This window comes from Pteronotus mesoamericanus, unplaced genomic scaffold, assembly GCF_021234165.1.
Source record: "Pteronotus mesoamericanus isolate MK-2021 breed Mesoamerican mustached bat unplaced genomic scaffold, CSHL_Meso_final contig_26, whole genome shotgun sequence".
NCBI lineage: Eukaryota > Metazoa > Chordata > Mammalia > Chiroptera > Mormoopidae > Pteronotus > Pteronotus mesoamericanus.
Genome location: NW_026555109.1, coordinates 5,468,729 through 5,482,982, shown reverse-complemented (window position 1 = coordinate 5,482,982; position 14,254 = coordinate 5,468,729). Strand labels below are relative to the sequence as shown.

The window sequence follows — 14,254 nt, the reverse complement described above, 5'->3', positions numbered from 1 at the left end:
CGGATGTTTCCTGTCATTCGATAGGCTTATCTCGAAGACAGATAAGTAAAGAGGTATGAGGAGAGTGAGAACCCACTCCCAAATTCTTTACCCCATCCACTCCCTCAAAATTTTCTGCAAGTTGGGACGTCACAGCAGTCTTCAATCAGCATTAGCAGAGAAGTAAAGAATGAACCTTGCTGCATGGGATGCCTTCAGACCAAAGATCTTCTGAAACCAGTCTACAGTGGGCAGAAAAGACTAAGAAAATGTCTCTCATATAATCTTGGGTGCTCCCATGGCCCGTAAGTGCTTCATCCTCTTCATATCCAAGATCTATCACTCTCTCATCTTTATAAGGAGACTTTTAGACAACTAAAAAATAGACATGAACAAATCAACAAATGACTTCTTCAGCAATATTTTAACTTAATCATCACACCTCATTTAAAATAGACTGTCTCCATGTGGATGACCACAAATTACATGTTCACAATGCACTCATTACTGACAAAAATGTTTGTGAGCTTTTCACACACTTCAAAAGAGATGCTTTAGAAAATGTCCCCCACAATACTAAAGAGATGTTGACCACTGGCTCCTTTGGAAAGTGTTGGGCATATTATTCCATGATCAATTGTTTTGTCTCTATTTGATCCAATATTATTTCTGTAGATGAGCACTTAAGTTTATTCATATATTTCACCTGAAAAATTTAGTAGGCTGTTGAACAAAGTGCCCACTTGATATTTAATTACCCTTTTATCTCAGATTCAGTAACTCACTTACAAATATCTGCATTATTTTGACACTTTATATCTTCCCAAAAATTACAATGAGGAAAAAAAATGACTTTGAAATTATCAACTGCACTAAGCCTGAAACACTGTAATTGCTCAATAAATAATTATTGATTTAAAATAAAATGGACGTATCAGGCAGGATTTAGACCCTAGGAATGATGGAGAAGCAGCATAGACAAACCTATCACTAAATCCAAGTGATATTTTGAACTTCTACTTCACAGAGGAGAGAAGAGTTGCCGACTACAGACTGAGATGAGAGGTGGTTCTGCAAGAACACTGAGCAGAGAAACAATGCTTTCCTCCACCTCAAAATTTCACGTCTAATTCTCTCTCCTCAGTAATGCAGGTCTTTTTTGGGAAGTATTTTTAAAATATTTTCTCTATCAGAAGTCTCCTTCAATTTTTTTTTTCCTTACAGAAAGTTTACCCAAGGGAACACCCACATCTTCTTTGTTGAAAGACTGGGAAAATATATACCTTTTATTAAAAAGAAAAAAAATCTCATTTGGGTCAAGGTTGAAGAGTCAGGCTGTGTGTTTTCACCATCTCACCATGAAGTATCCTTGTTTTTCTTTCCCTTTTTCTTTTTGGGTTTACAGTTCTGTGATACTATGAGAAACAACAAAAGGCATTTATATAATTCAACTAAGTGCTAAGGTAACAGACGTACTGAGGGGAACGGAATTAATGTTTTTGGCTTTCTAGCTTCAACAGAAGGACGCCTTTGTTAACTTTGAGTGAGGATTCTTCTGTAAGTCATTGTTCTACAGCTAAGCATTCTTCTCCAAAAAAATAAATTAACTAGCACTATTTAGATGCTGGATTCTTACCAAAACCAGAGCTAAAATCATGCTTTATGAATACATTCAAGTACAATTTATTTCAGTATGTTTTAGGGCCTGTTGAGCATGTCCTCTGGAACTAAAGGAAGGCCTAGAACTCTAGCCCAGATTGGGATCTCAGCAGCTGTATCTGTCTTCACAAAGGGGAAGGGAAAAGGCAAGTCTGGATAAGGTGGCCTCAGAAAGTAAGAAATTGTTCAAATATGTCTAATTCATGAGGAATAGATTAAGGCAACATTTGTATTTTTTACTAATGGTTCCTCATGACATGAAAATTTGCCCAGTGCATAATAGGCATCAGATCCAAAATGCAGTGATTCAGCCAATACCAGCCAATTGCTTGTGTTCAGAATACAAAATTTTTAAAAATCAGATTTGAGTTATACACCCTCAATAAAGACTAGAATAAGAGAAGTTGCTTTTGGGGACTATTGGTTCAAATATCACCACAACCACCCTACCCCACTGCATGATTACATAACACAACATGGTCTGGGTTTCTGTAAACTACTGGGGAGTGAAACTTGCAGACTCCTATCCCTTCAATTGGAAGCACTCTTGCTGGTGGACTGCCCATGCTACAGTACCTTGTGTACCACTTACTTGTTCTCTCTCATCAAGCCAATCATCAGCCAAAGAGAATGGCCCAAACTTGGCGAATCAGGGAAAGCAGGATAGAGTCAACAACAAGAAAGGCAGTTGAAATCTACAGGCCACAGAGATAATCTCCTTTAATCTTGAAGAGTCCTGGAAAACATTCTAAATGACTCACATAAGTAGGTGGCATTGATTTACCAAGAAGAGAACGAGAAATGAGTTTATGACTTTGCCCACTTTGTACATTGGGTCTTTCCTTTATGAACTTCAGGATCCTTCTATGACACTAGGTCCTGGCTGTCCTCCAGCATGGTAATAGTGTTATTAAATTAAAGAGAAGGGCTGGGGTGTAATGTCAAAACAGCACCCTATATGGACAAGATGCAGCTAAAATGTTATTTCTTGGTGGACAGTTTAGGTACTTAAAAAATACAACCATAGCAGGGATTTGTCAAGTACCCATTTTACAAGCTTTTTTTTTTTTTTTTTTTTTTGGCCATTGGTTTGTAGGTGGTAGGTGGTGAACAATAAATATAAATGTGGGAGGTCTCAAAAAATGCCCTCCAACATCAAGAGACCAATGGGGTCTACTATTGGAAACCTGGTGATACAGTCTAAGGATGTGGAAAAGCTCGTAGGGAAACAGATCTGCTATGACTAATGTACACTAGAAATGAAGTGTGCCTTCTTGGTAGGTATCAACTTTTACTAGGAAAAACAATGCCATATGGAGTATGAATTTCACAAATACCATATAGGGGTACAAGTCCACAAACTCAAATGTGCAAGAAATAGCACATACCTACTTTCTATAAATAAATTTAATTACAATAGTGAGCCTACCATCTTCCATATTTTCAGGAAATCTCAGTCATTCCAAAGGTTCCCCCAGCCAATCCAGGGCTATACATGGTTTCATGCCTTATACAGGAGTCCAGCTGAGATGTCCTTTTTTTTCCTGCATGATTCTCCAATAGACTTCTGCAGCTCCTGTGCCTGCCTAGGGCAGGAGCATTCTTGAAAAAGCTGGTTGAGTTGTGTCTGCCAGGATGCAATGGGCAGCTATTCCTTTTAGGAAACTAACCACATCCTCTAGGTGCTGCTTTGGGAAATTATGAGAGTGCCTGCTGCTTTTCTCACTCTTCTCATCCACCAGCTTTGGAAATTTCTTTTGCTGGGGAAAACTCTTCTCTGTTTATATATCTTCCAAGCCACTCTGCTAATTTCTATAGGGCATTCCCTCATTCTTTCCCCCTTGGGACTTCAGCTTCTTGGGGAGGGGGAGGAATTTGACAGGCAGCTTCTGCTTTTCACCCTGCAACAAAATCTTCCTGGGGTAGGAAACACAAAAGTAGGCAAACTCTATGTTAGTGTGTGCGGGAAGGGAAGAGAAAGGAAGGAAAACTTCTGAAGGAAAATAAATAAACTAATATTCTGCTATACATATAAAAGGGATAAACCAGAGAACATGTCCAAATTAGTAATACTTTAGAGATGTTTAATAAGTCATATTTCTTAATCAGTGGCCCTTAACTTGGACACAGGTATCAGAAGAGGTATATGACACAATATTCCCAATTTGCCCTAATATGAGGCCAATAGAACTCCACATGACTGTGAATATCCAACGACCTGAATAGGCCATTGACACTGGCCAGGTTTTAATCACAAACCTCACCCAGCAGGCCTTGCCAGCCTTCTGGGTGATACCTGTGTGACCCTAAGCTAATTTTGCCAACCACATCGATGGTTTTTACTATCTGCAGTTGAACTAAAACACTGTATTTTTCCAGTTGAGCATCTGCTGAGGGAGGCTACATTAATTTCCTAAGGCTTCTATAACAAATTGCCACAAACTAAGTGACTTTGTGAGGCAGAAATTTATTCTGCACAGTTCTGGACGCTGAAAGTCTGAAATCAAGCTGTCAGTGTGACCGTGCTCCTTCTGAAGTTTCTAGAAAAGAATCCTTCCTTGCTTCTTTCAGCTCCTGATGGTTCCCAGCAATCTTTGGTGTTCATTGGCTTGTAGCTGGAGCATTTCCAATCTCTGCCTTCATCGTACCTGGCATTCTCCTTGTGGGTCCATGTGTGTGTGTCCAAATGTCCTTTTTATAAGGACACCAGTCAAATTGGATTTAGTGCTTATCCTAATCCAGTACAACCTCATCTTAACTTGATTACATCTGCAAAGACTCTTTCAGAATAGGGCCACTTTCACAAGTTCCAGGTATACATGAGTTTTAGGGGAATACTATTCAACCAATACAGAGGTTGGAAACGCAAAGCAATAGGAAAGTTTCCTCCTTTTGTTATGAATTGTGTTCTCCAGCTTGCTGTAGCTGCCTGGAGCTGCAATAGTCTGCATGCACTGTCACTGAATGGCCAATGTCCTTGTACTGCCTCTATACCTCAAAAGCAGCCTTGAAAATAAGCAATTCTCTACTGTTTATGGAATTACATTTTGGGAGAAATTAATACAAGGTTTAAGATTTCCAGACTGGGATTGCAAAGTCACTAATCTTCCCTCCCAGCTGTGCCTAATAGATGGGAAAATTAAAAGCCCCCAAGAAGTGTCTGTTGACAGCCAAAACTCTGTCCTCCAGTGGTTGGGAGATGGGATAAGATTTGGATTCATAAGTTCAGACTTTCAATTATACAATGAATGAGTTCTGGGGATAGATCTAAAGTACTGTATGGTGATTGTAGTTAATAAAACTGTATAGTGTACTTGAAATTTGCTAAAAGAATAAATCTTGTGTTCTTACCATCAGAAAAAAAATGGTAACTACGTGAGATGACAGATGTGTTAATTAACTTGATTGTGGTAATCCTTCCATAACATTATATGTATATCAAATCATCACATTGTGTATCTTAAAAACAATTATGTTGTACAACCTAAATATATACAATTCTTATTTTACAATTATACCTCTATAAAGCTGAAAAATAAGTAAATTTTTAAAAATTCAAATAGAAGCTCACATCCATTTATTTCACAGAATGGCCTTTAGTAATTCCTGAGTTGAAGACCACAGTGCCAGTCATTGCATTCCAGGTCCAGCCACTCCCTAGCTGCACACATCCCAGATCTCCTCTGAGAGTCCAGTTCAAGAAAGTAACCTTAACTGCTGCTCATCACACTGCAAATCTGATCCATCACATGGACTGACACAGACTCATTTTCAAGAGAATAGATGCAGGAGAATGGGGTCTCTGAGTCTGCAGCTTGTCAATGCAAATCCTGCTGTGTTCTGATTGATAGCAGCTCCTCCAGCTGAAGGTGGATGACATTCCCCATGGTCAGGCATTTGGAATGAATAAGTAAGGAAGGGGCCAAGACCAGATCTACATTGGAAACTACCCCTGTTTTGCAATTAGCCACTATAGGAAACTAGTGTAAAGGACAGATGGATCACACTCTGACAAAAAATCCAGGTTGTCTCCTTTGCCCTTGATCAATTTACATCCAGCGCCCAACTGGGAATGAGAGTCAGAGTTACAGGACAGCATAGGAGCAGAAGCTCCCTGATGCCACTGTTTCCGAGGCCCCAGGACCTCAGGCATTGTGAAAACTGCCGCCCTTCCCTGTGACCTTGGACACTGACACCCAAACAAAAGGTAAGGTCTGAACTGGGAGTAGATAGAATGGCCACAAAACTACATGAGAAAACTAAAGGCCAGATCCCAGTTAAGGTGGCCTTTGGAAGCACAAAGTTATTCAAAAAGCTAGGAAAAGTGTAAGGACCAAATTCATAATGTAAGGTACTTACAGGCATTAACACAACTGAGGGCAACAAACTAAGCCAGAGAAGATGCCATATCTCACTGTAGCATTGACCTAGGATAAGGAACTTGTAGGAGGTACAGGATCAGACATCTATGGAGAACCCATGAGCAAGATTTAAAAACTTCTCTTAGTTTTATGTCATTTCTAAACTTAGAGGTTATTATGATCAACTAATCAGTAGTACGGGAAATGATGTATCAATTTTGCCACCTATACATATTTATCAAAGTATGTATGTAGGCTTATTTTATCTACATTTACTATTAATATGTGGCAAGAATTAGTGACCCTGATTTCTGTGAAACAACCATTCTTTACATTTAATTAGTATACTGAAGTGAAAAAAAGGAATAATGATATGATTGTTTTGCATTGCAAAATACTTCTCTGTTTCTGAGTTCTTGGTGATGGGTTCCTTCCTGCCCCACCCCCACCCAGAGAATCATAATTCTGTTAAGATTTGATTCTTTTTTCTAGCTTTAGGATTTCTCTCCTCTCTGAGAGTTAGCCTTCTGGGATTCCAAATGTGGTACTAACTGGTTCGACAATATCACAGTCATGCACAAAAAATTGATAGAAATCTATTCGCTAGATATGAAATCATGTTACAATTTAATCCTTTCTTATCTTCCAGACAGGTGCTTCTGTGGCAAAGCTGAACTCAAGAACCTCAACACAGGTGAGATGTGATTTTTGGTAAACCAGGAAAATGGAAAGATATAATAAAAAGTTATCCCTCTATTCAAGCAAAAATATCAACACGATAATAGTTTTCTGCTCATGTTGCCCAAAACCAGGACTTTTTAGATTTCTCTCTAAATGTCCAAAAGGAAAGGATGTGTATGCATATTATGTGTTTCTGTTAAAAATTTATAATGTAACATTCCAGCAAATGTAAATTCTATAAGTTAACCAAATATAATTTATCAATATATCAACAAATATTTATTGTGCATTTTTGTGCCCTAAGCACTATACTAGACCTGTTTATGGAACACACATAATAAAAATTATATACCACCATGCCTTAAACCTCAAGGAGTAAATTTTTTTTAATGTGCATGAGAAGATAATATAAAAGCAATGGAAAAAAATCACGAAGGAAAAGATAGATTAATTTGCTGCATAAAAATGTAAACCTTCTATTTCTCAAAATAGGCATTGTGAAAACTCTATTGTGAAAACAACTTTACCAGATGGTAAACAACAAAATAAATATATATATATAAGGTTAAATTTATATATATATATATATATATATAGAATTATGTTTCACCAAGGATAAGCTCCTTGATATATGATGAGGTTATGTAATATGATAAGACACTAAGATCCCTGCAGATAAATGGTCCACAGACATGACATTCACAAATGAGGACATGTAATGGTTTATAAATATTAGAAAGAAAAATTACCTCAAAAATTAATCAAAGATGTGAAAATCAAAACAAAAAAATCATTTAATTTCTTAATTTAGTCAAGACATTTTTAATGGTAAGTGAGAAAATACAATCTTTCTCACCTTTATATAAACCTTAGAAGTGAGGAAAAGGAACAAATTGTACAGTAACAAAATGAGGGAAAAAATCTACATGAATAAGTAATAGAAGAGAGAATCTCTAAGGAAAATAATTTTTAAATTAATAGAAGGACTGGAGATATTTGGAAGAAGGCAGATTATAGCCTGGTATCTGTTCCGTCTCATGAGAAATTAGGGAACGATTTTGGCAGAGGGGAGTTGGGTGGATCATAGGGAACATGAAAAAGCCTTTGTGCTATATTAGGCAATATATTCAACTATATTCTTACAGTTTAAATAATTGTAAGTTTCAAATGGTTCTCTTTTATTTTGGCCATCATTATAGGCTAAGATTATCATAGCAAAATTATAGTAAAGCAATTCTGCAGATAGCCAGTACTAAGAGGTCTTGGTGTCCAGTTCTCTTCTAATGTGACTTGACCTAATAGATTTTAGAATATCAGAAGGAGCAGATGGACTGCATAGTCTTCAAATATCTCCCCTACAGAATTTCTAAAAAATACTGTCTAACGCCTATATCAAGGCAGTCAGTCTGTGTTGTGCATTCGGCACAAATCTATATGCCATACCAGTCATGCTGGAGGTAAAACTGACAGCTCTTCTGAAAACTGTGGAACCTAGGAAGGATTCATGCTTGAGAGGAAAACCATTAACTTCTTTCTGAGAAGATAAGCCAAAGCATAACTGCAGGCAGTTAAAAGTATTATTATAAATCATAAAAGTAATGAGCATACCAGAACCGAAGTTCTACTCCTCTCTCGTGCTCACAACATTCATCCTAAAAGACCCTAAAAGTAGATGTAAATATAATTCACCATGCTTAAAGAAAAATGTCAATGATGCAGCCATGCAACACCTTCCTTAGACCACTGAAAAGCACCATCTTAAACAAACTATAAAGTGAACAGTTCAGTGAGAATCTTGTTGGAACTAATTGAATATTGGAAAACAAGTATTCAAAATAGAAACTTTGGTTGTAGAACATGGATCTCTGGCCTTGGGGTCATTATGTATCTTTTTCTGGCCACTCTCATTTCAAGATAATAAAGCCTAACACCATGAAAAGTTGTTTTCTAAAGGAGGAAAAAAGTAAAACAATCCACTCAAAGTAGTATATGCTCTTTAAGAAACTAATTTTAAAGGCACCAGAAAACAACTTTTTTTAATATACATCAAAAACATTTTATATTTCCATCTGGCAAGATTCCTTAGCCTGTTTGAAATAACTATGGGTTTATATTCATGTAATTGATGCAGTTTAGTTAAACGCCAAAACCTACAAAATCAAAGTCTGAGGAAAAAACAATAAAAGCCACATATATCTTTCACTGATCCCAGATTATTGTTTTCCAAAGGTATGAAGAGGATCATAGTGAATTAAGATAGAATCAACATGTCTCAAGTCTATATATTCCTCATAAAAGGCTCTGACCCAAGAAAATCAGGCTTGTAGTTTTTTAAACAAGCAGCTAGCATACTATTAAAGTGAAATGTCCAATAACAAATAAGCCTGTAATTTGACAATATAAAAAGTGTACTAACTTCTAAACTAAGAAAAACTACACTTTGGGTAACAGTTTATTGAGCATGAAATCCCAGGATTCAGTAACTTCAAAAGTTCTATACAGAAAACAAATTGAGTCCTCCTGAGCACATTATTAAGCTTGATTTATATCATAAAAAGATGATCAGGATCCCAAACATTCAAAACAGAGTTCGTTAGCCACAGCAGTCAGACAAGAAAAAGAAATAAAAGGCATCCACATAGGAAAGGGGGAAGTAAAACTATCCTTGTTTGCAGATGACATGATAGTGTACATAGAAAATTCTGTAGACTCCACCAAAAAACTACTCAACCTAGTAAGTGAATGTGGCAAAACAGCGGGATACAAAGTCAATATTCAGAAATCAAAGGCATTTTTGTAAACCAGCAATGAAAGAGAAGAAGAAGAAATCAGAAAAAAAATACCATTCAATATAGCAAGAAGAAAAATAAAGTACCTAGGAATAAATTTAACCAAGGAGATAAAAGACCTGTATGCAGAAAACTATACAGCATTGAAAAAAGAAATTAAGGAAGACACAAATAAATGGAAGCATATACCATGCTCATGGATTGGAAGAATTAATATCATCAAAATCTTCCTACTACTTAAAGCAATTTGTAGATTCAACGCAATCCCTATTAAAATACCATTGACATATTTCACAGAAATAGAACAGACATTTCAAAAGTTTATATGGAACGATAAACGACTCCGAATAGCTGCAGCAATTTTGAGAAAGAAAAACAAAGTAGGAGGGATCACAATACCAGACATGAAACTAAACTACAAAGCCACTATACTAAAAACAATCTGGTACTGGCACAAGAACAGACTCATAGACCAGTGGAACAGAATAGAAAGCATAGAAACAAGCCCAGGTCTATATGGGCAACTAATATTTGACAAAGTGGGCAGAAGCATAAAGTGGAGTAATAGCCTCTTCAACAAATGCTGTTGGGTAGTATGGCTACATGCAAAAAATCAAAATTTGATCATCAGCTGACACCATATACAAAAATAAACTCAAGATGGATAAAAGACTTAAATATAAGTCGCAACACCATCAAAGTCCTAGAGGAGAACATTGGCAGAAAACTCTCAGATATCCCAAGCAGTAATTTTTTTTACTGATGTCTCCTAAAACAAGGGACATAAAGAAAACAATAAACAAGTTGGACCTCATCAAAATAAGAAGCTTCTGCACGGCTAAAGAAAACATCAGCAAAATGAAAAAGGAGCCAACTGCATGGAAAAATATATTTGTTAATGATACATCAGATGGAGGTTTGATCTCCAAAGGATATAAAGAACTCACATGATTCTACTCCAAGAAGACAAATGATCCAATCAAAAATTGGGCAAAGGACCTGGGCAGATGCTTTTCCAAGGAACAGATACAGAAGGCCCAGAGACATTTGAAAGGATGCTCGGCATCACTAGCCATCAGAGAAATGGAGATCAAAACCACAATGAGGTACCACCTCACACCAGTCAGGATGGCCATCATAAACAGATCAACAAACAACAAGTGCTGGCAAGGCTGTGGAGAAAAGAGAACCCTAGTCCACTGTTGGTGGGAATGCAGACTGGTGCAGCCATTGTGGAAAGCAATGTGGAATTTCCTCAAGAAGCTGAAAATGGAACTGCCTTTTGATCCAGTGATTCCCCTGCTGAGACTATACCCTAAGAATACCAAAACGCCAATCCAAAAGAACCTATGCACCCCAATGTTCATAGCAGCACAATTCACAATAGCCAAGTGTTGGAAGCAGCCTAAATGCCCATCAGTAGATGAGTGGATAAAAAAATTATGGTACCTATACACAATGGAATACTACGCAGCAGAAAGAAAAAAGAACTACTACACTTCACAACAGCGTGGATGGAACCAAAGAGCATTATGCTTAGCAAAATAAGCCAGGGGGCGAAAGACAAATATCATATGATCTCACCTATAAGCGGAACCTAACCAACAAAACAAAGAGGCAAGGAAAATAAGACCAGCAACACTGAAAGAAAAAGAAACCAAGAGAGTCAAGAGGGAAGGAGGGAGGGGTGGGCAGGGGAAAAGGAAGGGAAGGGGCAAGTCAAGGAACATATAACAAGGTCTTATGGACAAAGCCAAAGTGGGGAAGGACTGAGGGAGAGTGGGGGGAGGGGGGAGGGGAAAGTAGTGGGGGGAAGACAGAGACAAATATGTTTGAAAAAATTAATAAATTTTTTAAAAAAGAAAAAGAAAAATAATAATAAATAAACTGTGACCATCTTCAAAAAAAAAAAAAAAAAAAAAACAGAGCTCCTTACCTCTTTTACTTCCAAGTATGCTCCTCCTCCATTTTCCATATCTCAGGAAATGGTGCCAACACCCCACTGTTGCTCAGGCGAAAACATACTTATTCTCACATCTTCCATCCAAACCTTCAGCAAATCCCATTGGCTCTCCCTTCAAGACGTTTTCTTATCACTTCTACTATCCTGGATCAAGATACCAACTCCTCTCAGCCTCCTAACTAGACTTCCTGCCCCCACTTTTGTCCACCTTCAGACAAAATGATGCAGAGTGCTGGGAGCAATTATTTAAAGCTCAAATACGATTATGTCACTCTTTAGCTCACCAAATCCTCTGTCGCTTTCTATTACTCTCAGAATAAAATCTAAATTCTTGACCATGACCTAAAACAGGATGCATGATCCACCCACTATCAATCTCTGTAACCGCATATCCAAAGACTTTCTTACTCTAGTCTAAGTACATTGTTCTTATCTCAGATATTCACCCAATTTATATCCTCACTTATCTAAATCTCCATTCAGCTGTTCCTTAAAAAGGCCTTTTCTGACAACCTTCTCTAAAATATCCACCTGTAACTTTTACTCTCTCACTCTGCCTTAACCTTGCTTTAGATGTACTCACAGCCTTTGTCACTATTATACATATATTTTATTGTTATCTTTCTCTCCTTCTAAGATTTTCACAAGTGCAGGATCTGGACTATATTCATAGCTGAATCTCCAACATTCTGAGTTGTACTCTAAATACAGTGTCTATTCAATGAATATTCATGCTTCACTGCAGACAATTACAAAAAGTGAGAGATAGCTGCAAGCCTTACTGTTATCAACTAAAATTCATTCCACATATAAGAATTTACCTTGATATGGAAAGCAATGTGAAAATACATATCAAGAGACTAAAATGTTTATTATATCAACTTCATTGATTTTGTGTTTAATGTAATTGATATGTATAATGTTAATTGCATTATACTTTACTTTTTAATATCTGTAGTTATATTTTTACTCTTTACAATATATTGTATATACTGGCTCATTGGAGACAGAAAAATAAATACTTATTTTCACATTGACAGGTTTACCCTCCCTAGATTTGGTATTTCAAGTTCTTGGAATTTGTATTAAGAGAATTATTCAAAACGTGGAACAAAAAATGCAAGCACAACTGAAAGTGTATGAACTGGAGTGTGTGGGAGGAGTAGGTGGGGAAGGATCACCAGCAAGACCCTGAAGAAAGGCTCAGGCACCTGCTCCCACCCTGGCCCTCAGCACCCTCCTGGTCCATCCGGCTCAGCCGTGATCAAGAATATCCTCATCTTCAACAACCATGGGAAGCCATGGCTCTCCAAGTTCTACCTTTACAGTGAGGATTCAGGAGAGAAAATCATCAGGAAGACATTCATTCCATTTGGTATCTAAGAGAGATGAAAATGTTTGTAATTTCCTAGGAGGATTGTTAATTGGAGGATCTGACAACAGACTGATTTAAAGACATTGTGCAATGTTGTATTTTTCTTTTGTGTGGGTTCTTCAGAAAGTGAACTTGGCATTTTAGATCTAATTCAAGTATTTGCGAAAACACTGGACAAGTATTTATAAACTGTCTGTGAACTGGATTTTATTTTCCATGTAGACAAGGACACAATGTTCTTGCAGAAAGGGTGATGGGGAGAATGGTACTGGAGACCAGCATAAGTGAGATTGTTACACAAATTGATGCACAAAATAAGCTGGAGAAATCTAAGGCTGGCTTAGTGGGAGTTCCAGCCCCTGCTGTATCAGCTGTGAAGAATATGACTCTTCCTGAGATCCCAAGAAATATTAACATTGGTGACACCACTATAAAAGTGCCAAACTTGTCCCCTCTTAAATGAAAAAATTTAAAAGGCCACTGCTAGGTAAAAACAGGCAGAAGAGTCATCTAGGTTTACCATGCAGTTGTTTACCAAAAGCAGAGCAGTAGGGTCTTAACATTTGCTCTTGGATTTAAGTCAAGGTACTCTAAAGAAGTTGTGTAAAATCAGTGTGGCAAGTCAATGTCATTTTTCTTGCTCAGTGATTTTGATGAAATTGAGTAATTCCAGTTGTTTTTTTTTTTCTTTCTTTTCTAAACTGAATTCCTACACCAACCTAAGGCATTCCTCTATTGGCTGAACAGTATTTCCCAAAATATTTGAAATTTTTTTAACTTTATTTATTTATTTATTTTTTTAAATACATTAGTCTCTGCCATCCCCCCACCACTTTCCCTTGCCCCCTCCTGAAATATTTCTTTAAATTATGTACAACCCAAAATGCTGGTGTTTTGTATGGGTCACGAGTGCAGCATTTCTTAATTCTTTATTTATCACAACTGTTATTTAAAAGAATCAAGTATGAATTGTTTTGTCTCTTAGTTTAAATGAACTCCAAGGTAAATGGACTTCTAAAGCAAAATAAATAAGTAAATAAAATAAAATTAAAATTGAAAAAATGTATGAACAATTTAAAAAATATATATTTAACAATACTCTAGAGGTTTTCACCTGAATTCACAAGCAGCTAAATTGTTCCAACAGGGTATCAGCTATTTTAACTGGTCAGGAAAGTCCCCAAACTGCCAGGTCAACCTCTTATTTTTCAACTCAATCCAAATCAGATGCTTTTCAATGGAAAACATCTCTGTCTTTCTCGTGTTATATAATACACACATACACATGTTCAACAGAAAATTGAGAAAAGGTTAGAGAATGTGAGTGCATGAGAATGTGAGGAAAGTTCTGAAGGGGTTTTTTTGGTATTAAGTAGGAAAAGAAATACAAAAGATGTTAGTGTCTATTCAAGATGAAAAGTGTCACAAATTTTAGAAATAGTTACTA

At 36.9% G+C, this 14,254-nt stretch overlaps 1 pseudogene; it reads left to right on the top strand.

Moving 5' to 3' along the window:
- The first annotated feature begins 2,780 nt into the window (after window positions 1-2,780).
- On the top strand, window positions 2,781-13,270 carry LOC129071173 (AP-3 complex subunit sigma-1-like; annotated as a pseudogene).
- The last annotated feature ends 984 nt before the right edge of the window (window positions 13,271-14,254 follow it).